Source organism: Hordeum vulgare, chromosome 7H, assembly GCF_904849725.1.
Source record: "Hordeum vulgare subsp. vulgare chromosome 7H, MorexV3_pseudomolecules_assembly, whole genome shotgun sequence".
NCBI lineage: Eukaryota > Viridiplantae > Streptophyta > Magnoliopsida > Poales > Poaceae > Hordeum > Hordeum vulgare.
In genome coordinates, this window is record NC_058524.1 from 600,804,271 (window position 1) to 600,831,083 (window position 26,813).

General features: G+C 43.3%; 1 pseudogene; it reads right to left on the reverse strand.

The window, feature by feature from the left end:
* Positions 1 to 236: 236 nt before the first annotated feature.
* Positions 237 to 25,182, reverse strand: LOC123409455 (annotated as a pseudogene).
* Between the last annotated feature and the right edge of the window lie 1,631 nt (positions 25,183 to 26,813).

The following is a 26,813-nucleotide window of genomic DNA, read 5'->3' on the forward strand; positions in this document are numbered from 1 at the left end:
TAATATTCCTCGGAGGCTCTTGAAGCTTTTTTGCCACCGTGATGGCAAAAACAGATCATGTGAACAGCTCCTCTATATAAGTGAAGATGGCCATCAGCTTCACAATGGGCGTTTGGAGAATATTTTCATTCTTTTGGCCTGAGCAAAACAAATAAGCGGGAAACTAAGAGAGTACATTGTCTGACCCGGCATTCAGACAACAGAAGGTGCAAACATCATGCCAAAGATAGAAATAATCATCTTATTAATTTCTTTTTGAGGGTATGTAGCTCCTCCGTCACAGGCTCAATCTCTTTCTGTGCATCTTCGACGCGGTTCAGGAGGGCAGCTTTGTCCTTATCAAAATATGCCTTGGCTTGATCAAGGAGATCATATGCTTGTTTTTTCTCATCTTCAAGCAGAGTCATCTTCTGCTCTGCATCAATCTTATGTTTTTTCTCATCTTCGAGCCGCCTTTGAAGATTGACTGCGGCAGATTCAGAGTTCTCCAGCGATTCATGTACAAGTATATAAAGCATCAGTGCAAGTTTCAAGCCTCCTAAATAAGACGACTCGACACTTGAAGGTTACATGATTCTAAAAAACTGGATCAAACTGACAAAGTTCCATGCGGTTGCAAGCAATCAATATGGCACTTGGGGGATAATGCAATATATTTCTTTGTTTACAATAGGAAGATCCGGCCTTCTCAAAGAGCAGAGCCGGTCCTTGGGGGCTACAATTGGCGTTTTCATGAAAAGACTCGGCCATGTAAAGAAGATAAGATGGTCTTTGGGGGCTGTGGTCAGCAAATTCTACACCTTAAGGAATCAAAGAAGTACCGACTCATTATTCTCATAATGACCCGGTCCTTGAAGGCTAGGAATGGCATTTTCATCATCAGTAACTTCGAACAATATTGGATCGTTATTAATACAACGACCCGGTCCTTGAAGGCTACAGATGGTACTTCAAATATTTATAAGACCCAATTCACTACTTATTATAATAAACTAATTCCTAGGAGCTACACACGTATACACAATGAGTAAGGGATAAAAGTTTTATCTCATGATGTTTTACCTCATATTTGGTCCTCATGATATTTGGTCCTCATATAAGGTCCAAATTCACTTCAAAATCCCGGCTCTGAGATAGATGGGTCACATAGTGTCGTTACATCCCGTGGATGTGAAGATTGTTATGTTCCGGAAGCACCATCTTGGTTTTTCCTTTCTCCAAATGTGTCGGATCACCTTTGGACACAACTTTAGTGAAAATAGTTGAAGAGTCGTGAGCTTGATATGACCCTCCAACAACAACCACTTCCGAGTCGTCCAGGGCGGCTCGAGGGGTAATATCGTCCATAGGAGGTAATGACTTGAAGGAGCAGCAGGGCTTGGTGGATGAACGACCGGCTCATCAGGTGCCCCTTGATTATCACTAGCTATCTCCAAAACAGTTGGCTCCTCGGCCTGGGTCATTTCCATATTATGAGTCAGCTCGGTGCCGAAGTCCGGCTCAACCTGAATTGACTTCTCATTGTCAGTCGTCACTTCACCTATAGAAGGATCTTCAACGGTGTGATCCCCAGCGGCAAAGAAGATTCACCCGCCTTCTTCCTAACAAAGGTTTTGGCCCTACAAGTCATAAAAATAGTTTATCAGATAAAAAGGAATAACAGGTAATGACATGACCAATGGAAGGTGGCTTAAATAAAAGCTTACCTACGGCTGGAAGTTGAGTAGCTATCGATTCACCAGATGAAGGCAGTGAATCCTGGTAATAAAGTGAATTAGATGGACTAAGGGGTTGTTTAAAGACATCATCTTGAGGATGAGAAGCGGTTGGACTATGTGGCACCTCAAAAAGTTGCTTACGAATAGGCGAAGAGATAAGCCTACAGATAATCCTCTAGAATAACACCGGGTCTTGCATTTCGATTGGGCGGCATGTTGACCTCTCTTCAAAAGAAAGGTCGGGTCTAAGTAAGCGGACGGATTTGGAAACTTAACCTTTCGGATGGCTCGTCTTGTCCTCTTCATAAGATATGACCACTAGTGGAAAACGGGCCTTTGGTCTGGACCCTTTAGTCCCGGCCTCCCTCTGGGCTGGGACTAAAGGCCCGGCCACGTCGCCCCAAATCGCAATGCCGCCCACGAGGCTTTGGTCTCGGCTCGTAAGGAGCCTTTAGTCCCGGTTTGTGTCTCAAACCGGGACTAAAGGGCTACACGGTATGCAGCCCGCATGTGCGCCACCTTTAGTCCCGGTTTGTGTCTCAAACCGGGACTAAAGTCATGTGCCTATATATAGCACAACCCCCCCTCTCCCCTCTTCCTTGCATTTTTCTTGGATGGAAGAGTGTGGGTGTGTGCTAGCTCTCCTTTTTTTATGCACTAGAGGTGTTTGTTGAAATGTGTGTTAGAGCGATGCCGCTTCAGTTCATCGAACACAACTACGATATGAGATGCCCGAGCCACGCTTAAACCTCTTCCTCTTTATTTCTACTTATTCTAAAAGGTTAGCAACTATATTTCCTTGTTTAGACCGCGCGGTACTAATTTTTAGGATCGTGATTGTATTTGATATACTGTCGTATAACGCAGATGAGCCATCCATGGATGTACGGTGATCGACGCACAGCCGCTTACAGAGAAGGCGTGCATTCTTTTCGAGATGCAGCTGATGCGAACAAGCATGGTGGTGGCTATATGTTTTGTTCATGTGTTGAATGTCGGAATGAGAAGGATTACACTTCCTCAAGAGTCATTTAGAGCCACCTGCTTCGGTCCGGTTTTATGTTGGGCTATGATGTTTGGACCAAGCACGGAGAAAGAGGGGTTATGATGGAAGACGACGATGAAGAAGAAGAGAACGATGATGACAACTACCGATCTATGTTCCCTGAGTATGCTGATACCGCAATGGAAGACAATGAAGAAGAAGATCAGGATGAAGAACGGGAACCAGATGAGCCCGCTGATGATCTTGGCCGGGTCATTTCTGATGCACGGCGAGGTTGCGGCACAGAAAAGGAGAGGTTGCAGTTCGAGCAGATGTTACAGGACCACAACAAATTGTTGTATCCAACTTGTGAAGATGGCCAGAAGAAGCAGGGTAGCACACTGGAATTGCTGAAGTGGAAGGCAGAGACCGGTGTGACTAACTCGTCATTCGAAAAGTTGCTGGTACTGATGAACAAGATGCTTCCAAGAAAGAACGAATTGCCCGCCAGCACGTACGAAGAAAAGAAGCTTGTCTGCCCTCTAGGATTAGACGTGGAGAAGATACATGCATGCCCTAATGACTGCATCCTATACCGCGGTGAGAAGTACGAGAATATGGATAAATGCCCGGTATGCACTGCATTGCGGTATAAGATCAGAAAAGATGACCCTGGTGATATTGAGGGCGAGCCACCCAGGAAGAGGGTTCCTGCCAAGGTGATGTTGTATGCTCCTATAATACCACGGTTGAAACGTCTGTTCAGAAATAAAGATCATGCGAAGTTGTTGCGATGGCACATGGAAGATCGTATGAAAGACGATAAGTTGAGGCACACCGCTGATGGTCAGCAGTGGAGAAAAATCGAGAGAGAGTTCCCGAGATTTGCAGCTGAAGCAAGGAACTTATGGTTAGGTCTGAGTACAGATGGCATGAATCCTTTTGGGGAGCAGAGTTGCAGTCACAGCACCTGGCCCGTTACTCTATGTATCTACAACCTTCCTCTTTGGTTGTGCATTAAGCGGAAGTTCATTATGATGCCAGTGCTTATCCAAGGTCCAAAGCAACCCGGCAACGATATTGATGTGTACCTAAGGCCATTAGTTGATGAACTTTTACAGCTGTGGGCCGAACCAGGTGTACGTGTGTGGGACGAGCACAAACAAGAGGAATTTGAACTTCTAGCGTTGCTTTTCGTAACCATCAATGATTGGCCTGCTCTTAGTAAGATTTCAGGACAATCAAACAAGGAATACAATGCATGCATGCACTGTTTGGATCAGACAGAAAGTATATATCTGGACAAATGTAGGAAGAATGTGTACCGTACAATCATCGTTTTCTTCCGCCCAACCATCCCTTAAAGAAAAAAGGCAAGCATTTCGATGGCAAGGCAGAACCCCGGGGGAAGCCTGTCATCCGTACTGGTGCTGAAGTATTTGATATGGTCAAAGATTTAAAAGTAATCTTTGGAAAGGGTCCTGGCAGCCAACCTGTTCCTAACGGCCCTGATAAGCGCGTACCCATGTGGAAGAAGAAATCTATATTTTGGGAGCTACCCTACTGGGAAGTCCATGAGGTCCGCTCGGCAATCGACGTGATGCACCTGACGAAGAATCTCTGCGTGAATATTCTAGGCTTCCTGGGCTTGTATGGGAAGTCAAAAGATACACCGGAAGCACAGGAGGACCAGGAACGTCATAAAGGAAGAGATGGCATGCATCAAGGGCAGTTTCAAGGGCGTGTCAGCTACGCTCTTACTAAGGAAGAGAAGGAAATCTTCTTTGAAGTCCTTTTCAGTATCAAGGTCCTGACTGGCTTCTCGTCGAATATAAAGGGAATCGTAAATATGAAAGACAAAAAATTCCAAAACCTAAAGTCTCATGACTGCCACGTGCTTATGACGCAATTGCTTCCGGTTGCATTGAGGGGAATTCTACCGGAAAATGTTCGCCTGGAAATTGTGAAGGTATGTGCATTCCTCAATGCAATTTCTCAGAAGGTAATCGATCGAGAAAGTCTATCAGGGTTACAGATTGATGTGGTCCAATGTCTGGTCAGCTTTAAGTTGTTGTTCCCGCCATCCTTCTTCAATATAATGACACACCTCCTAGTTCACCTACTCGAAGAGATTAGAATTCTCGGTCCTGTGTTTCTACACGATATGTTTCCCTTCGAGAGGTTCATGGGAGTCTTAAAGAAATATGTTCGTAACCGTGCTAGGCTAGAAGGAAGCATCTCCAAGAGCTATGGAACAGAGGAGGTCATTGAGTTTTGTGTAGACTTTCTTCCTGACCTTAAGCCGATTGGTGTTCCTGAATCTCGGTATAAGGGTAGGCTGACAGGAAAAGGCACACTAGGAAGGAAAGCAAAAGTATGTATGGACGGGCATTCTTTCTCTCTAGCACACTACACAGTTCTACACAATTTCACCGTGGTGGCTCCGTATATCGTGAGACACAAGAATATTCTACGCTCCGAAAACCCAGGGAAGGCTGACTCTTGGATTAAAGGGGAACACGAGAAGACTTTCGGCAGTTGGTTGCAAACACATCTCATGAATGACGACACCGTTGGAGATCAGCTGTACTGTTTGGCCAGGCCACCATCTTCGACTATATGTACTTTCCAAGGGTATGAGATAAATGGGAATACATTTTACACGGTTGCCCAAGATAAAAAGAGCACCAACCAAAATAGTGGTGTCCGCTTTGATGCAACAGACGAGAATGGGCACTGTTTGGAAACATATTACGGGTACATAGAGGAGATATGGGAACTTGACTATGGACCTACTTTTAAGGTCCCTTTGTTTCGGTGAAAATGGGTGAAGCTGACAGGAGGCGGAGTAGTTGTAGACCAAAAGTACGGCATGACAATAGTGGATCTCACCAATCTTGCGTACATAGACGAACCATTTGTCCTAGCCAATGATGTAGCTCAGGTTTTCTATGTGAAGGACATGTCTACAAAAACGAGAAAAAGAAATCAGCAAAAGAAGATATCGTCCGATGAGCCAAAATGCCACATAGTTCTTTCAGGGAAAAGAAACATCGTGGGAGTAGATGACAAGACAGACATGTCAGTAGATTATAATAAGTTTCATGAAATTCCGCCCTTCAAAGTGAAAACGGACCCAAGCATCCTAGAGAATGATGAAGATTCTCCATGGCTACGACCCAGAAGAAAACAAAAATAATAGATAGTAATATTGGTGCAATAATGTAATAATGTATTAAACCTTTTATGTAATGCATGTATGGAATGTACTAAACCTTTTAGTTTTGAATTATTTATTCAATTTCAAACACGAAGTGCATCCAATTTTTTGTCGTAGCCCTCTCAACTTTTTAACACATGCTATGTGGGTGAAATGATGATAGCATGCCAACTTTCAACATTTTCAGAGTTCATTTGTAGTGCTTTTCAATTTCAGTGTCAACTAGCTCAAAAAAAAATAAGTAAATACACGAAGAATACCAAATGAAGTCAGAAATTGTTGAAATTTTGTGATGTGCCTTTGAATGGTGCATTTTGAACACACAAAAAGTATGGAGTTCAAATAAGTTTAAAAAAATGAAATCCCTTTGTAAGAGATGAGTTCTCGTTCAAAACCCTGATACTTCGAGAGAGATTGTCCGTTTTGTACACGAAGTGCATCCAGTTTTTGTCGTAGCCCTCTCAACTTTTTAATACATGCTATGTGGGTGAAATGATGATAGCATGCCAACTTTCAACATTTTCAGAGTTCATTTGTAGTGCTTATCAATTTCAGGGTCAACTAGCTCAAAAAAATAAGTAAATGCACGAAGAATACCAAATGAAGTCAGAAATTGTTGAAATTTTGTGATGTGCCTTTGAATGGTGCATTTTGAACACACAAAAAGTATGGAGTTCAAATAAGTTCAAAAAAATGAAATCCCTTTGTAAGAGATGAGTTCTCGTTCGAAACCATGATACTTCGAGAGAGATTGTCCGTTTTGTACACGAAGTGCATCCAGTTTTTGTCGTAGCCCTCTCAACTTTTTAACACATGCTATGTGGGTGAAATGACGATAGCATGCCAACATTCAACATTTTCAGAGTTCATTTGTAGTGCTTTTCAATTTCAGGGTCAACTAGCTCAAAAAAAATAAGTAAATGCACGAAGAATACCAAATGAAGTCATAAATTGTTGAAATTTTGTGATATGCCTTTGAATGGTGCATTTTGAACACACAAAAAGTATGGAGTTCAAATAAGTTCAAAAAAATGAAATCCCTTTGTAAGAGATGAGTTCTCGTTCGAAACCGTGATACTTCGAGAGAGATTGTCCGTTTTGTACACGAAGTGCATCCAGTGTTTGTCGTAGCCCTCTCAACTTTTTAACACATGCTATGTGGGTGAAATGATGATAGCATGCCAACTTTCAATATTTTCAGAGTTCATTTGTAGTGCTTTTCAATTTCAGGGTCAACTAGCTCAAAAAAATAATAAGTAAATGCACGAAGAATACCAAATGAAGTCAGAAATTATTGAAATTTTGTGATGTGCCTTTGAATGGTGCATTTTGAACACACAAAAAGTATGGAGTTCAAATAAGTTCAAAAAAATAAGTATAGAATTCAGGTTTAATTTTCTCCATAATTTCAAATATAGTTTCAATTTTAAATTTACAGTCAGTTTAGGCCCGTAAGCCTGCTTTAGAGAGGAGCTCGATGGAGATGCTGCGACGGGGCTTATAAACTAGTGTTAGCCCCCCTCGCGGGGCGAGGTGGGACTAAACTTACAGCGCAGCCAGCGGAGGGGCTTTAGTCCCGGGTGGAGCCACGACCCGGGACTAAAGCCCCTTGCCTGCCGCCTGCCGAGCACGGGCCTTTAGTCCCGGGTCGTGGCTCCACCCGGGACTAAAGGGTGTCTTTACTCCCGGCTCGAGCCCCGACCCGGGACTAAAGGCCCCTGCTTCCCGCCTTTTGGTCTGCCAAAAAAGGGCCTTTAGTCTCGGGTCGTGGCTCCACCCGGGACTAAAGGGTGTCCTTAGTCTCGGCTCGAGCCCCGAACCGGGACTAAAGGTACACCAATATAAGCGGGAGTTAGAAAATTTCCAACCCAAATCGCATTTCGTTCTCTCTTCTTCCTCGTTCTCCTGCCCGGCGCGGCACCGTGACGAACTCGACGACGCCGTCAAGCTGCCCGCCGTCCTCCTCGCCGTCGCCGTCGTCCTCCTCGCCGCCGCCGTCCTCCTCGCCGCCGACATCCTCCTCGCTGCCGCCGTCCTCCTTGCCGCCGCTTGCCGTCCTCCTCGCCGTCGTCGACGCCTCCGGCCGGTAAGCCCCCCGCCCCCTCCTCCCCAACACTCCGGCCGGTAGAAGAAAAGAAGAAAAAGGAGAAGAAAAGAAGAAAAAGGAGAAGAAAAGAAGAAATAGGATAAGAAAAGAAGAAAAAGGAGAAGAAAAGAAGAAAAAGGAGAAGAAAAGAGGAAAAGGAGAAGAAAAGAAGAAAAAGGGAAGAAAAGAAGAAAAAGGAGAAGAAAGGAAGAAAAAGTAGAAGAAAAGAAGAAAAAGGAGAAGAAAAGAAGAAAAAGGGAAGAAAGGAAGAAAAAGGAGAAGAAAAGATTTTTTTGTCATTTAATTCATATTGTTATTAGGTTTGTGCTTGATTATTAGGGTTAGTAATATTTAGAATTAGGTTAGGGTTACAAGAAGAAGAAAGATGAACAAAAATAAGAAAATAAGATTAGGAAAAAGGAAAATAAGAAGAGGAGGAGAAGAAAAGAAGAAAAAGGAGAATAAGAAGAGGAGGGGAGGAGAAGAAGAGGAAAAATAGAAGAAGAGGAGAAGTAGAAGAAGAGAAGTAGAAGAAGAGAAGTTGAAGAAGAAGCGGAGAAGAAAATAAGAAAGAAGAAGAAGAAGAAGAAGACATTTCTACGTATATAGATGCTTAATTAGTGTTTCTTAGATTATTGCTTAATTTTGCTATTGTATATGCTTAAGTGTTAATAGTTTATTTTACTATATATACAATTAGTTTATTTTTAGCAAGAAAAATTAATAGAAGTAGTTTATTTTTGTAGTTCATTTTACGATGCCTATCCCGCATCCTCGTCGTCGACTCGGCAGAGGACACCTGCTTGATCAGAGGGGCCATGTCCGGGACTGGGCTCCGCCCGGCTGGTATTGGGAGGTGCTACCTTCCGGGGGCGTAGGTTGGTGAGGAGCCAGCCCGTTGTTGACCCGTTCCTTGTTTGGTGGCGGTCGAGTGGGCCAGTGACGGTGTCGAGGCTTCCGGACACCGCGGAGGTGGTACGTCACCGTGTCAGCAAGGAAGATGAGCACGTCCGTCGCTACATGGTTGCGTTGGAGGGCAGGTTCGAGCATACCTGGCAGGTTCTTCAGGGATCTCACTAGAGCTATGATCCTGTGATGGTTCCTTCTCTTTGGGTGTCCACCGCCCGCGACGATACCCGTCGGGCGCTACGGTTCTAGCTGTATCAGTGATGCTATATGTATGATAGTATTCGAGGAGTATTAGTGATAATATTTGACGATGTACGGACAAAAGAGATGATGTAGTTTTGCTTATAATTGAATGCATGCTAATTTGAATACTACTTTATTTTATGATTTGGTTTTGCTTATTGAATGCTCAAATTGGAAAAGTACTCCTACTTTGAATACTATGCAGAAATCTAGGAGTCCCGGGTGGAGCCACGAACCGGAACTAAAGTTGTTTTGGAACGGAGTTCCTGATAGAATAATTCTTTTTTGGTACAAAGTTCAACAAAGTCCGTTGACACTAGACAATGTGACATATAGAAGGGTAGATGAGATCAGGAAAAATAGGATCATTTTCTACACATCTAGAATGTCGCCATTTTGTTAAATCCTTAAAGGTTAAGAGAATCTGTTAGACATATTTTAGAGTTTAGGTTCTAGCCAAGACCCGGGACTAAAGGTCCTCCTATATAAAACACACTTCGAAGTTTCCAACCCCTCTTATATACTTTGTTAGTTTATTAGTTAATCAAATGTCCGTTTTATGCAGAACTATGGATCCACATATCAGGAACCTCGAAGAGGAAGAACTTCTCGAAGATATAATCAAAGACGGCCCCGACGTTGAACCAGCTAAATCTTAGTCGTCATATCTAAACCCCTCCGGATATGGAATGGAGGTCGACCGACACGAAGATGAAGCCGATGGGGCAGGAGATAGGTCCAATGACGGAGAAGGTGATAGCTCCACTGATGGAGAAGCCGGTGGAGAAATAATAAAGTCCGGTGAGGTATACATATGAAGTTCGACAATCACTTGTAATATGTGAAAAATATTGGAGATATCTCTATATTGTATACATATACATTCATTTGACGAATGTTTCTCCCTCTTAGGCCTCCACATCGAGCAAAGCTACGAAACGAGGCCCAACTAGAAAGTTGGATGCACGGATGCATTACACCTTTGAGGTGATATTGCCTACGGGCGAACCCAAGCTTCCTAAGAATGTTGCTGACACATTGAAGAAGCAATGCGGAGTTCTCGTTAGGGATCACGTCCCGATCAGCGTTCGGGAGTGGAACAAGCGGAAAGGGGCCGCCAATAGTGACTATGTCGCCGAAAGGTACAAAGATAATCTTTGGAATGATCTCATGTCACATTTCAACCTGCCAGAATGTGAGAATGAAGACGCCGCAAAAAAACTGAGGGCCAAAGTCAAGCAGTGGACTCTAAAGAAGATGGCCGAACTGTTCCGTAGCTGGAAGAAGAAGCTATGGAAAAACTATCTGAAGACAAAGAAAGTGCCAGTATTCGAGGGGTATCTAGCCAAGCAGGCGAATCACTGGAAGCAATTTCAAGAGTACAAGGAGTCAGAAGATGCCCAGGCATTATCAGAAAAGAACAAGAAAAATGCCGACAAGAAGAAATATCACCACAAGCTGGGGCCAGGGGGCTATGAGACTGCCATCCCAAAGTGGGATAAGAAAGAGCAAGATCTGCTAGCTAAAGGCATCATACCTGAACCACTCCTTGATGAGTGGAATTGAGAGAAAGAAATTGGTTCCTTGCGCATGGTCGTTCGTACGACAAAGAAACAGGGGACCTCATCTGCAGTGACGGTCTTAGGATACCCAGGGAGAATTGGAAAAAGATAGTGAAAGAAATTAAGGAGGCAAAAAGACAATTCACTGCAGATAGAGAGAAAGATTTGCTCACACTGGTCCTCGGCAATGACGAACATGGAGGACGAACGCGAGGCTTCGGTCCTTCTTACCCGTGGTGGCTTGGGTTTGCCAAAGACCAAGACACTTACAGAAGCCGAGCGAGAGCAAAGAAGCGGCAGCAGGATGAGGAGAATGACAAGTTCAACCAGTTGCTTGCCAAGATTAACGAGCAACAGAAGTAGATTGATGAGCTTAGAGGAGTAGCGCGCCAGGAAGATCTGCACTCGATATTACCGGCGCCCCATCTAAGCGGAAAAGCAGCGTGGCTGAATCTGAGGTCCCGCCCGACAATGCACGAAGAATGATAGAGGGCGGTCCCAGCTACCCCGTGGATGGAATCAAGGAGTCAACATCATGTGAACTCCATCAGAAATTCAAGAACATACCCATGAAGGTGGCCGTCGGACAAGCTTTACCTTCTGGCCCTGATGCACGCTGGCATGGCCGTGAGATTCCAGCTGGCTTTGCTACAGTCGGGGTGGATGAAATCATGGCGGGGTTTCATGATATGGAGCTCGACATAGCTGGACCCGAAGATGAGAGGACACTCGGAGAAGTACTGGGTGGAGTCATCCTATGGGACAAGAACTACATCAAGCTTCCAGGATCGGCCCCAAGGACAACACCGCCTCCAAGTCATCGCAGGTCACCTACACCTCCATCACCTCCAAGCCATCCACATGACGTCGGCCAGCACAACATGAGTCCATCTCGATCACCGCCGCCGGACTTGGGTCGTCCGTCTCCGCCGCCGCCCGTTCCGAATACTAAGCGGAAGCGTGTGAGCAAGAACGCTCCGCCGATGAATTCTAAGCGATGGAGGCCCCCAAAGCGCAAACTGTCGCCCCTCCCAAAGGTACCTCATGCTAATCTTCCTATCAGACTTTATGATCGTACCCCCGAGGAAAACGCCAGGATAGCAAAGGAACATCATCACGCGCAGATGAAAAAGAAGGAACCCAAGCCCCGCCCGGAATACACCGAGAAGCAAATAGCATTTGCAAAATACTTCACGAACCTTCCATCACAGTATGACTTACACCATAAGCCTGATGACTATACACGCACATTGCAGAAGGAAGTGAAAAAGAGCAGATCACGTGCAAGTGCAAGTGGGAGCAAATCAAGTTCAACTACAAGAAAAAAAGATCAGACGTTCCTCAGCTTGGACAACAGGCCAAACAGTCGATCCCACCCCTCAGGGTGTTACCCGAGAATGTCCCCCCTCCGGTGCAGGGGCAAGATTTGGAATTAGCAAAGAAGTGGGCGGATGAATGGGGTATCCCGGTTGAAGACATTCTGGCTTCCCAAGACGACAGGTTACCCAAGGCTGTGGTAGCCCCTAAGCCACAGTTTGTCATGGGAGCGCCTTCGGTCAGCAAAGATGATCTCCCAACAAATATGCGTTACTTGCATACATGGTACTTAAGTGAATCAAAGAATGGGAGAACGATGATCGTGGTGAGTGTCCCACGGGAGTACTACGGCCGCCCCGAAGAAATCCATATCGATTTTGATGAACTCTTCCAGATGTATAATGCCGACGCCCTCGACAAACCGCTTATGAGTTGTTATTGCGTGTAAGTTTTTCAATTCGTTGTCTACATATAACTTGTTTAGTTATTTCAATTCATTGTCTACATATAACTTGTACTCTATTATGCAGAATGAAGATTCTGGATTGTAAAAGTAGGAACATCCTAAATATTGGGTTTATTGACCTAGATAAAATACATATAGCGACGCTAACTTATAAACCCAAGGAGACGGAGGAAAACCTTCTAAGGTTTCTAACAGATCAAAATTTCTGTGACCACATACTGTTTCCATACAACTTCAGGTGAGGGTCTTTACTCTGTTGTGTCCATTCACTTATAAGTGTAATTGATAAGTTATTGACATATATATATATATGTATATACACATGTGCAGCTTCCATTGGATTCTGTTGGACATTCAAATTGATAAGGGAAGAGTTGATGCCTTCGACCCATTATCAAGACCCTTGGAACAGTTCCAAAGCCTGCAGGACATGCTCCAAGGGTAATTTCAATCATTCTTGCGCTCTATCAGTCTCTTTCGATGATTTTCTGATATATCAATTAATCAAAAACTTAGCAAATCATTTTCCTTGTCGGGCAGGGTTTGGAAGCGGTTCAAGTGCGTGACTCCCGGTATCGAGCCTGAGAAGCTGACCTTTAGAGCGGCTCAGGTAACTAGTAGTATGATATACTTCTATTTTCAATACATTTATGATGCTAGATTATTATTTTGATTATATATATTCTATTCTCGTAAAGTGCGACTAGCAGCCACGGGGGACACATCTATCAAATGCAGGATATTCCTGGCGCGCTACTCCTCTAAGCTCATCAATCTGCTTCTGTTGCTCGTTAATCCTGGCAAGCAACTGGTTGAACTTGTCATTCTCCTCATCCTGCTGCTGCTTCTTTGCTCTCGCTCGGCTTCTGTAAGTGTCTTGGTCTGTGGCAAACCCAAGCCACCACGGGTAAGAAGGACCGAAGCCTCGCGTTAGTCCTCCATGTTCGTCATTGCCGACGACCAGTGTGAGCAAATCTTTCTCTCTATCTGTAGTGAACTTTCTTTTTCCCTCCTTAATTTCTTTCACTATTTTTTTCCAATTCTCCCTGGGTATCCTAAGACCGTCACTACAGATGAGGTCCCCTGTTTCTTCGTCGTACGAACCACCAAGCGCAAGGAACCAATTTCTTGCTCTCAATTCTCACTCATCACGGAGTGGTTCAGGTACGATGCCTTTAGCTAGCAGATCTTGCTCTTTCTTATCCCACTTTGGGATGGCAGTCTCATAGCCCCCTGGCCCCAGCTTGTGGTGATATTTCTTCTTGTCGGCATTTATCTTGTTGTTTTCTAATAATGCCTGAGCATGTTCTAACTCCTTGTACTCTTGAAATGCCTTCCAGTGATTAGCCTGTTTGGATAGATACCCCTCGAATACTGGCACTTTCTTTGTCTTCAGATAGTTTTTCCATAGCTTCTTCTTCCAGCTACGGAACAGTTCGGCCATCTTCTTTAGAATCCACTGCTTGACTTTGGCCCTCAGTTTGTCTGCGGCATCTTCATTCTCACATTCTGGCAGGTTGAAATGTGACATGAGATCATTTCAAAGATTATCTTTGTATATTTCGGCGACATAGTCACTATCGGCTGCCCCTTTGCGCTTGTTCCACTCCCGAACGCTAATCGGGACGTGATCCCTAACGAGAACTCCACATTGCTTCTTGAATGTGTCAGTAGCATTCTTAGGAAGCTTGGGTTCGCCCATAGGCAATATCACCTCAAAGGTGTAATGCGTCCGTGCATCCAACTTTCTAGTCGGGCCTCGTTTCGCAGCTTTGCTCGATGTGGAGGCCTAAGAGGGAGAAACATGCGTCAAATTAATGTATATGTATACAATATAGAGATATCTCCAATATTTTTCACATATTACAAGTGATTGTCGAACTTCATATGTATACCTCGTCGGACTTTATTATTTCTCCACCGGCTTCTCCATCAGTGGAGCTATCACCTTCTCCGTCATTGGACCTATCTTCTGCCCCATCCGCTTCATCTTCGTGTTGGTCGACCTCCATTCCATATCCGGAGGGGTTTAGATATGACGACGAAGATTCAGTTGGTTCAATGTCGGGGCCGTCTTTGATTATATCTTCGAGAAGTTCTTCCTCTTCGAGGTTCCTGATATGTGGATCCATAGTTCTGCAAAAAACGGACATTTGATTAACTAATAAACTAACAAATTATATAAGAGGGGTTGGAAACTTCGAAGTGTCGTTTTATATAGAAGGACCTTTAGTCCCGGGTCTTGGCTAGAACCTAAACTCTAAAATATGTCTAACAGATTCTCTTAACCTTTAAGGATTTAACAAAATGGCGACATTCTAGATGTGTAGAAAATGATCCTATTTTTCCTGATCTCATCTACCCTTCTATATGTCACATTGTCTAGTGTCAAAGGACTTTGTTGAACTTTGTACCAAAAAAGAATTATTCTATCAGGAACTCCGTTCCAAAACAACTTTAGTCCCGGGTCGTGGCTCCACCCGGGACTCCTAGATTTATGCATAGTATTCAAAGTAGGAGTACTTTTCCAATTTGAGCATTCAATAAGCAAAACCAAATCGTAAAATAAAGTAGTATTCAAATTAGCATGCATTCAATTATAAGCAAAACTACATCATCTATTTTGTCCGTACATCGTCGAATATTATCACTAATACTCCTCGAATATTATCATACATATAGCATCACTGATACAGCTAGAACCGTAGCGCCCGACGGGTATCGTCGCGGGCGTTGGACACCCAAAGAGAAGGAACCATCACAGGATCATAGCTCCAGTGAGATCCCCAAAGAACCTGCCAGGTATGCTTGAACCTGCCCTCCAACGCAACCATGTAGCGACGGACGTGCTCATCCTCCTCGCTGACACGGTGACGTACCACCTCCGCGGTGTCCGGAAACCTCGGCACCGTCACTGGCCCACGCGACCGCCACCGAACAAGGAGCGGGTCAACAACGGGCTGGCTCCTCACCAACCTACGCCTCCCGGAAGGTAGCACCTCCCAATACCAGCCGGGCGGAGCCCAGTCCCGGACAGGGCCCCTCTGATCAAGCAGGTGTCCTCCGCCGAGTCGACGACGAGGATGCGGGATAGGCATCGTAAAATGAACTAAAAAAATAAACTAGTTCTGTTTTCAAAACTAATTATTTTCACTATCCAAACTATTAACTATTTTGTTATTTTCAATTAAAAACTATGTTTATTAAAATTCTTTTTGCATATTTGAGAATTTGACAAAACTATGATAATGAAAAGTGTTTGAAATTGAATAAATAATTCAAAACTATTTTCTATTTTCAAAAGTAATTATTTTGACTATCCAAACTATTAACTATTTTGTTATTTTCAATTAAAAACTATGTTTATTAAAATTCTTTTTGCATATTTGAGAATTTGACAAAACTATGATAATGAAAAGTATTTTTTTTGAGCTAGTTGACCCTGAAATTGAAAAGCACTACAAATGAACTATGAAAATGTTGAAAATTGGCATGCTATCATCATTTCACCCACATAGCATGTGTTAAAAAGTTGAGAGGGCTACGACAAAAACTGGATGCACTTCGTGTACAAAACGGACAGTCTCTCTCGAAGTATCAGGGTTTCGAACGAGAACTCATCTCTTACAAAGGGATTTCATTTTTTTGAACTTATTTGAACTCAATACTTTTTGTGTGTTCAAAATGCACCATTCAAAGGCACATAACAAAATTTTAACAATTTCTGACTTCATTTGGTATTCTTCGTGCATTTACTTTTTTTTTGAGCTAGTTGACCCTGAAATTGAAAACCACTACAAACGAACTCTGAAAATGTTGAAAGTTGGCATGCTATCATCATTTCACCCACATAGCATGTGTTAAAAAGTTGAGAGGGCTACGACAAAAACTGGATGCACTTCGTGTACAAAAGAGACACTCTCTCTCGAAGTATGAGGGTTTCGAACGAGAACTCATCTCTTACAAAGGGATTTCATTTTTTTGAACTTATTTGAACTCCATAATTTTTGTGTGTTCAAAATGTACCATTCAAAGGCACATCACAAAATTTCAATAATTTCTGACTTCATTTGGTATTCTTCGTGCATTTACTTATTATTTTTTTGAGCTAGTTGACCCTGAAATTGAAAAGCACTACAAATGAACTCTGAAAATATTGAAAGTTGGCATGCTATCATCATTTCACCCATATAGCATGTGTTAAAAAGTTGAGAGGCCTACAACAAAAACTGGATGCACTTCGTGTACAAAATGGACAATCTCTCTCGAAGTATTAGGGTTTCGAACGAGAACTCATCTCTTACAAAGGGATTTCATTTTTTTGAACTTATTTGAGCTTCATACTTTTTGTGTGTTCAAAATGCACCATTCAAAGGCACATCACAAAATTTCAACAATTTCTGACTTCATTTGGTATTCTTCGTGCATTTACTTTTTTTTCAGCTATTTGACCCTGAAATTGAAAAGCACTAAAATGAACTCTGAAAATGTTGAAAGTTGGCATTCTATTATCATTTCACCCACATAGCATGTGTTAAAAAGTTGAGAGGGTCACGACAAAAACTGGATGCACTTCGTGTACAAAACGGACAATCTCTCTCAAAGTATGAGGGTTTCGAACAAGAACTCATCTCTTACAAAGGGATTTCATTTTTTGAGCTTATTTGAACTCCATACTTTTGTGTGTTCAAAATGCACCATTCAAAGGCACATCACAAAATTTCAACAATTTCTGACTTCATTTGGTATTCTTCGTGCATTTACTTTTTTTTTTGAGCTAGTTGACCCTGAAATTGAAAAGCACTACAAATGAACTCTGAAAATGTTGAAAGTTGGCATGCTATCATAATTTCACCCACATAGCATGTGTTAAAAAGTTGAGAGGTCTACGACAAAAACTGGATGCACTTCATGTGCAAAACGGACAATCTCTCTCGAAGTATTAGGGTTTCGAACGAGAACCCATCTCTTACAAAGGGATTTCATTTTTTTGAACTTATTTGAACTCCATATTTTTTGTATGTTCAAAATGCACCATTCAAAGGCACATCACAAAATTTCAACAATTTCTGACTTCATTTGGTATTCTTCGTGCATTTACTTTTTTTTTGAGCTAGTTGGCCCTAAAATTGAAAAGCACTACAAATGAACTCTGAAAATGTTGAAAGTTGGCATGCTATCATCATTTCACCCACATAGCATGTGTTAAAAAGTTGAGAGGTCTACGACAAAAACTGGATGCACTTTGTTTACAAAACGGACAATCTCTCTCGAAGTATCAGGGTTTCGAACGAGAACTCATCTCTTACAAAGGGATTTCATTTTTTTGAACTTATTTGAACTCCGTACTTTTTGTGTGTTCAAAATGCACCATTCAAAGGCACATCACAAAATTTCAACAATTATGACTTAATTTTGTATATTTCGTGCATTTACTTTTTTTTTGAGCTAATTGACCCTGAAATTGAAAAGCACTACAAATGAACTCTAAAAATGTTGAAAGTTGGCATGCTAACATCCTTTCACCCACATAGCATGTGTTAAAAAGTTGAGAGGGCTACGACAAAAACTGGATGCACTTCGTGTACAAAACGGACAATCTCTCTCGAAGTATCAGGGTTTCGAACGAGAACTCATCTCTTACAAAGGGATTTCAATTTTTTAAACTTATTTCAGCTCCATACTTTTTGTGTGTTCAAAATGCACCATTCAAAGGCACATCACAAAATTTCAACAATTTCTGACTTCATGTGGTGTTCTTCGTGCATTTACTTATTGTTTTTGGAGCTAGTTGACCCTGAAATTGAAAAGCACTACAAATGAACTCTGAAAATGTTGAAAGTTGGCATGCTATCATCATTCACCCACATAGCATATGTTAAAAAGTTGAGAGGTCTATGACAAAAACTGGATGCACTTCGTGTACAAAACGGACAATCTCTCTCGAAGTATCAGGGTTTCGAACGAGAACTCATCTCTTACAAAATGACTCTTGAGAAAGTGTAATCCTTCTCATTCCGACATTCAATACATAGACAAAACATATAGCCACCACCATGCTTGTTCGTATCGGCTGCATCTCGAAAAGAATGCACGCCTTCTCTGTAAGCGGATGTGCGTCGATCACCGTACATTCATGGATGGCTCATCTGCGTTATACGACAGTATATCAAATACAATCACGATCCTAAAAATTAGTACCGCACGGTCTAAACGAGGAAATATAGTTGCTAACCTTTTAGAATAAGTAGAAATAAAGAGGAAGAGGTTTAAGCGTGGCTCAGGCATCTCATATCGTAGTTATGTTCGGTGAACTGAAGCGGCATCGCTCTAACACACATTTCAACAAACACCTCTAGTGCATTAAAAAAATTGGAGAGCTAGCACACACCCACACTCTTCCATCCAAGAAAAATGCAAGAAAGAGGGGAGACGGGGGCTGTGCTATATATAGGCAGAGGACTTTAGTCCCGGTTTGAGACACAAACCGGGACTAAAGGTGGCGCACATGCGGGCTGCACACCGCGTAGCCCTTTAGTCCCGGTTTGTGATACAAACCGGTTTGGGATACAAACCGGGCTAAAGGCTCCTCATGGGCCGGGACTAAAGCCTCGAGATAGGCATTGCAATTTGGGGCGACGTGGTCGGGCCTTTAGTCCCGGCCTAGAGGCAGGCCGGGACTAAAGGGTCCCGGCCAAAGGCCCGTTTTCCACTAGTGACGGCAAGGCTCCGGTCCACGGCGGCGCTGACGCCCGCGCACTCAACCGACACTATGAGGGACATGATCGTCGTGCTGGTATAGGGCGCCGAGAAATCCTCCGACGCCTTGTTCTGCAAACAAAATTTAATTAGTCGACTGATCATCACGTTACGCACGCATGGTCACCGCCGTTGATCACGATCGTACCTGCATGACGAGCCAGGCGGCCCAGGCGACGGCGCTGAGGATGACGAGTGCGTCGCCGAGGCCGCTAGCCGGTGGCGCCGCCACTGCAGCGACGGCGGCGTGCTCCGCGTAGCGCCAGTGGACAGGGGAGGCCGGGACCTTGAGGGGCGGGCCCTTGTACAAGGGCATGATCATGGAGCCGCTGACGCAGACGAGCGTGCCGGCCACCTTGGCCTTCCCGGCGAGTGTCCCGAGCCGCACCGCCTCCATCCTCAGCGCGGCGGCTATGGCGAAGGTGAGGGCCGGGACGATGTTGCCGATCGCGCAGGACACGTACGGTCGGGCCGGTGGACTGGAACCCCACAAAGAAGAGCAACTCGCTCACCGCCATGCTGTGCATACGTCGCCTGGTCAATCATCTGGAATCCATTCTCACGGCCAGCAACGCCAACGCAGCACGGTAGAGATCATACAAGATCCAACAGCCGAAGTCACCAGCATCGGAAGTAAAACAACGTGGCTATCTTGTTATTGGGCTAAGGCCCAGCGTGCTCGCCTGACCCACCCAACCAACAGACTACTAGTGTCTATCGGTCCTTCTGAATATTTGTCCCTGGTCTGGCTGATTAGTCCCATACCGCTTATGCAAACTTTGTCACATATATATTTATAATTTCAGTTCTTATTATTGTTCACAACCTCTCTTAGCACACCGACATGTTAGGGCCACCATATTCTCTTTTTCTTATATTTTGAATCGTGAGCAAGGATGGCTGAGTGGACTGGATATTTTTATTGTAAGGCTCTTATATGTGCTTATTCAAAACGACGCCCAGGCTCATCCATACCTGGTGAATACTCCCTCCGTCTCAAAATAACCGTTTCAAGATTAGTACAACTTTATACTAGAGCTAGTTTTGAGACGGAGGGAGTAGTATAAATTCAAAAGAAAAAAGTAAGAAAAAAACTGAAATTTTTAGGCATCTAGGATGCTCATTTAAACAAACATCTGAATACCTCTTAGTAGTTCGTGCAAATCCTCTAATGTTCAAACACCACGAAAAGCCAGGTGCAGAATATCCGCTCTCTCTTATAAGGGCTTATTAAACACAATTTTGAGCCAAAAATAATTCCTAATGACAGATCTAATCTAAATCTATATTTTTCTATAAAAAAATATGAAGCACTCCTTCCGTCTCGATGCATTGAGCATATTATAAAAATCAGATAATCTCAAAACGCTCAGGCACAAAACAGTTAATTATTTTCTCGTTTCTCTCCCCGTCTCGTTATTGCCCCTTGAAGACCTTTGCCATCCTATTGTTTCCGTTCATAATATGAAACGGGACATGCATGGTGTGCATGCGTGGGATTAAAGCCAGTTTGCTTGTTTCGATTGGTACGGGCATGCATGGGTTAACTAAATAGTCACCAATTAATTAGAGATTTATTCTGATTTTTATTCAAGTTTAAGAGGGACAAACTGGCATGTGTTTGGTTCATGCCGTGGTTCAATTTTTGCTCCACGCCCAATCACGAAATGTCTTGGTTGCGCTGTGCCTAATGCACCGAGACAAAGGGAGTACCAATTTTGAACTGGACCTACACATCATTCGTAACCATTGGCCATCTAAATTTAATGATTGAAAACAGTGGGAATGTGAGATTTGTGTTGAAAAGTAAACTGTGGTTATCTCCATCCTATTCCAGAACCCATCCTCTACGTCACGTCTTTTCTTGAAAAAAATAGCCAATAACAAATGCATCTCGGGCCATGTTGCAGTCTCAGCAAAGGACATGTTAAGCCCAATCATGATGGTCGGGAAGGATAATAGGAGAAAGAGAAAATAAATTAATTTTTGTCTTAATTAATTATTCTCTGTGTTACCAAATAATGTGGTTGCATATTTTTTTACATTTTTAGTAATTAATTTCTGCATTTGTAAACTTAAGTGATTTTATTTTACCAAAATCACTATGTAATTTCAGAACTGCAATGCACGTTTGTACATACTACATACCCCCTTCATTTTTATATACAGGACTACTATTAAAATTATAATTTGCAGAAATCTAAGGCCCTTAACACTAATCGATGCAATATTAATGTTGTTTGCTTTGTACTATTGACAAAAAAGGACATTAACTATCGTTGCATGCATGCGGGAATGATATCATTGGCTTGATGTATAAGAGAGAGAAAAATACACATTAATTTATACGAAAAACAATTAGACAAGTTGTCTTCGAATATTGACTTAGAAGACATTAATTTTGATTTGGTACCTATAATATGACTTTGTGACCTTGTATATAAAAATGAAGAAGGTATTTAGAATGTAGATTCATACATTTTGCTCCGCGTGTAGGTTATACTAAAATCTTCAAAAGGTCTTATATTTAAAAAGGATGAAGTAAAAAAATCTGAACCGTCCGGGATACCCTTAAGTATGCAGTAAAAATCATTTGTAAGTCTATCAATCAAATGATGATGCACACTCGCAGCACGAATTACTTTTTTAGGTAACAGCAAACAGAAAAAGGATCACAATTTTAGGAGCAGAACACAAAGATGCGTGCTCCCTTTCCTTTCGCGAAGCACAAAGACGCGCGTTCCCTCCCGTATGCGTAACATTTTTAATAGACTGGCCCATGCAGACATATTTGGCGGGGGCGTGTCTACGTGGTCACGTCATCATCGACGGTCTTGTCTTTGCCTTTGGATCATTGTACCATAAGAAGCATGAGAGCCATCAACATAGAGCCCGAGGACACCCATATCAATATAGACACCAAGTCCTGAGCAGGCCCATGGCGCTAGAATAATTGGTAGGGTCTCAAGGCTCAAGCAAGACCAATGGCCCTATGGACGGTAAGGGTAAGGTTATGTGAACTCGAAGCACATCAACCAAACTCGAGGTGCCTGAAGTGGACCCACGAGCTCGATGTTAGGGCCACCATATTCTCCTTTTCTTATTGGCATGGGGCTGCCTAGGCATCTTATGAGCCTCCCGTGGAAGGAAGGGATGGTCTAGAGAGCATTGGCGAGAAAGATGGTTTGAAAACGGAGTGGGAATGGGAGGGATGAACAACTAGGTGTGGGTTGGCCGAAGGGGTATGTTTTGAATCGTGAGTAGGGATGGCTGGGTGCACTGGATATTTTATTGTGAGGCTCTTATATGTGCTTATTTAAAACGATGCCCAGGTTCATCCACTCCTGGTGAATAGTATAAATTCAAAAGAAAAGTAAGAAAAAAATTGAAATTTTTAGGCATCTATAGGATGCTCATGTAAGCAAACATCTGAGGGCCTCTTAGTAGTTCATGCAAATCATTGTTTTTTTTTCACTAGCTCCTCTGATGTTCAAACATCACCAAAATTTGCATGAATCGAGGTGCAGAATAGCCGCTCTCTCTTATAAGGACTTATTAAACACAATTTTGGGCCAAAAATAATTTGGGATGATAAATCTATTCCAAATCTATATTTCATAAAAAATATGGAGTACTCCCTCCGTAAACTAATATAAGAACGAAACACTCTTACATTAGTTTATGGAGGGAGTACCAATTTTGAATTGGACCTACACATCATTCGTAGCCATTGGTCTTCCAAATCTAACAATTGAGAACAGTGGGAATGTGAGATTTGTGGTCAACAGTGAACAGTGGTTATATCCACCCTATTATAGAACCATCCCGTCACATCTTTTCTGGAAAAAAAATAGCCCATAACAAATGCATCTCGAGCCATACGACAGTCTCAGCAAAGGACATGTTAAGCCCAATCAGGATGGTCTGCAAGGACAATAGGGAAAAGAGAAAATAAAGTAATTTTCTTCTTAACTAAATATTCTTTGTGTAACCGAATAGTGTGGTTGCATATTTTTTTAACATTTCTAGTAATTAATTTCTGCATTTGTAAACTTAATTGATTTTATTTTACCAAAATCACTATTGTAATTTAACTGCAATGCACGTTTGTACATAGTAGTGGTAACTAGTACATTTCATCTGTTTAAGGATGTTATCCCAGCAGTTAAAATTCTGATCCATCATCTAAAAAAAACTTCCTCCGTTACTAAGTATATACAAGACCTTTTAGAGATTCAATATGGACCACATAAAAATTTATATAGACATATTTAGAATGTAGATTCACACATTTTGTTCTATATGTACTCCATATTGAAAATCCCTAAAAGGTCTTGTATATATTTCAACGAAAAAAATAACGCGCTACAAAAGATAGCGAGGCCCTCCTTCAAATGCTAGACAAGTGCTACCGTGCTAATAGCGTGCTATATTACAAAATAGCGTTTGCAAGAAAAATCTGAACCGTCCGGGATGCCCTTAAGTCTGCAGTAAAAATCATTTGTAAGGTTGGTTGTAATGGATAGTATCATATACTAGTATCATGCATATGATGCTAGTGTATGATATCACATCCGTAATGCATAGTATCATATGTTAGTATCATAGGGTAGGTCATTTATTGACATGCAAGACACATAGTAGCACATCATTTAATATGATACGGTATCATAAGGGCATCTCCAATGGTTGTAAGATAGTTGTTGGTAATTTTGACACAGGATTTTTAATGATGTGTCTTGCAATAAATAAAGAAAGAGAGTAAGGTTGTATGTAAATTAACCAACACCCTTGCACAAGCTCCAATGTAGAATGAGAGAGCACCTTATTTATTACCTCACATCTTTTTGCGCAAACTAGATACAACCCATTGGAGTAGTTGTATATTAAGGTATTGGCTGATGACATGGCATATTTTACCAACAAGCTAACCAACAAACTGTTGGAGATGCCCTAATATGATACTCAACCCTCTCTTTACTCATTTAATTCTATGTCACCTCATCAAAATTGCTTAGTTGATATGCATGATACTACCTATGATACTCCCATTACCGACAGCGTAAGTCTATCAATCAAATGATGATGCACACTCGCAGCACGAATTACTTTTTTAGGTAACAGCAAACCGAAAAAGGATCACATTTTTAGGAGCAGAACATAAAGATGCGCGCTCCCTTTCCTTTCGCGAAGCACAAAGATCGCGCGTTCCCGTAACATTTTTAATAGACTGGCACATGCAGACATATTTGGCTGCTAATTAATCAAGTGGCGTGCAGGGAGAAATAATTACTTTGCTGAAATGGTACGTGTGTACATACCCGAGACTGGACGAAATTAGTTTCTCGATAATTACTTTCTTGGTGATCATCGCCCATTTATTCCTGCGTCAGGTCAGGTGGTTACCTTGGATTATCTAACTTATATGCAGTATGTATGTATGTACTCAACTGGTAATGTAAGTATGTATGTATGTACTCAACTGGTAAAGAGACGCGTATAGATCGAATAACACAGTTTAAAGTTAGTAACTAGTGACATTCATGGTGATCATCATCCATTTATACTGTAGTATGTACTCAACTGGTAATGTGGAAGCAAGTGGACAAGCAGGCACGCACCTCTCGAAGTAGACGGCGAATGGCGCGAGGAAGACGGCGGCCATGAGGCTCCGGCAGGAGATGAGCACGTACGGGCTGGCGCCGCTGTCCAGCGCCATCTTGGACAGCAGGTTGTTACCGGCGAAGCCGATCTGCACGGCCAGCATGGCGACGGTAGGCCGGCACCCCATCGTCGAAGACATGCTGCTTCGGTCTTCCTCAGGGCCGGCCGGTGGTGTCAAGATCGAAGGCTGTTCTTGAGAGGAGAAGACAGAAGATGGGAGAGGGTGTTGGACTACGGAGTTGGATGGGACTGTGACTACAATGACCAGACGAGTGATGAGTGTACGATGGGCCGGTAGGGTTGCTTTAAGATGGAAAGTTACTGAACTCTGGGTCTCATCTCACTTCCGCCATGCTGGCTCTCTACCACCTAACTGTTTTGCTGCATAAATACACTGCGCATGCACGTGAACATCGTCTCCTTGCTTGTCAGACACACGATTATGCGAGTATTCGTGGTCTGAATTGCTCAGTACTCCTCTTTTTTCTTTTTTTTTGAAAATGGAGGTCAAGATCCTGGCCTCTGCATCAATTAATACACATGGCTACATTTATTAATTATTCAACAAAAGTTTGGGAAGAATATATATCAAGTTACCTGAAGTCATCACTCACATCTACAAACTCGATAATTAATGTAGAGTGCTCTTATTTTTCATATCTAAAGTCATGTCATCGTCGATCCATTCATATAATGTATCGGAACCAATCACCGGTGTAACAAAACTAAAGCGTACATCACACGCACATCTTTTAGAAGCCGTCATCATCATCGAACCATTGTCCCAACTTCAGGAGAGATATCCGCATCGCGACCATCCGCCGACGCCACCACGACGCCCAACACCACCACCGCGAAGCGCTCATCCATCCTGACGCAGACTCTGGAAGATCTATCGTGCGCAGCACCTGTCGAACAGGCGTAACACAGCGTAGCACCTGTCGGCCAAGCATGACTTGAGATCTCCACCAAAGCTCCGTTCAAGACGAAGCCGCTCCACCTCCTGTCTCTGTCTTCCAGCGCTGCTTCACAAACGATGCTCTCAAGAAAGAAACGACACCGTAGTGCCACCGTTGTTTGATCTGGAAAACCAGATCCTAAGGTTTCCCCCGGAGCAGCATGTGACAGCCCGATGCCGGCGTTCCAGAAGATTCCCCTCTCTTTCCGTTTTCGTCGTGTGTCTATTTTTATTTGTCGCATCATCATCGCATCATGCGCATCATCTGCATTGCATCGACATCTCCGTTGCCGCCAGTTTTCAAAACTTGCATCCGTTGTTAGTTGCCGGTTCGTGTCGTTGTTCGTTTCGAGCCTGACCGCACTCGCACGCGCCCGCGGCACCGTCGAAACCCTGTTTTTAAAGTGCGTTTAAAACTTTCTCTGATCAAGGTGAAACTTGGCACGCGGTCGCGATTAGTTATAGCTAGGCCGCCTGTCGAATGTCGTCGCGATCGGAGACCGTCTGGTACCCGAACGGTCGACCGTAGCGGCACCGTATTCGGTCTACCGTCGGACGTTTGTCGGTGTTTTAAAATTCGTTGCCGCGCCGCCCGTTCTCCCTCTCATCTCCGGTAAACCACCCTACACGGCCGCGTACCCGTACCCGCGTTCGGAATCGTCCGAATCCGACCCCGCGGTTGGATCCGGAACGCGATTCCGGTTAACCGAGCCCCCCCCCCCCGTTTGTCTATATATAGACCCCCTCCTAAATCTTAGGCAGCTAACCCTAATCCCACCTCGGGATCCACGCCGCCCCACCTCTCCCCTCTCTCCCGCAGCCTCTCTCCCCACCAGCCTCGCGGGCCCGCCAGGCCCAGATCGGGCCCGGCCGAGCCCGTCCGGCCGCCGCCACCCGTGCCCGCAGCAGCAACCCAAGCCGCCTCC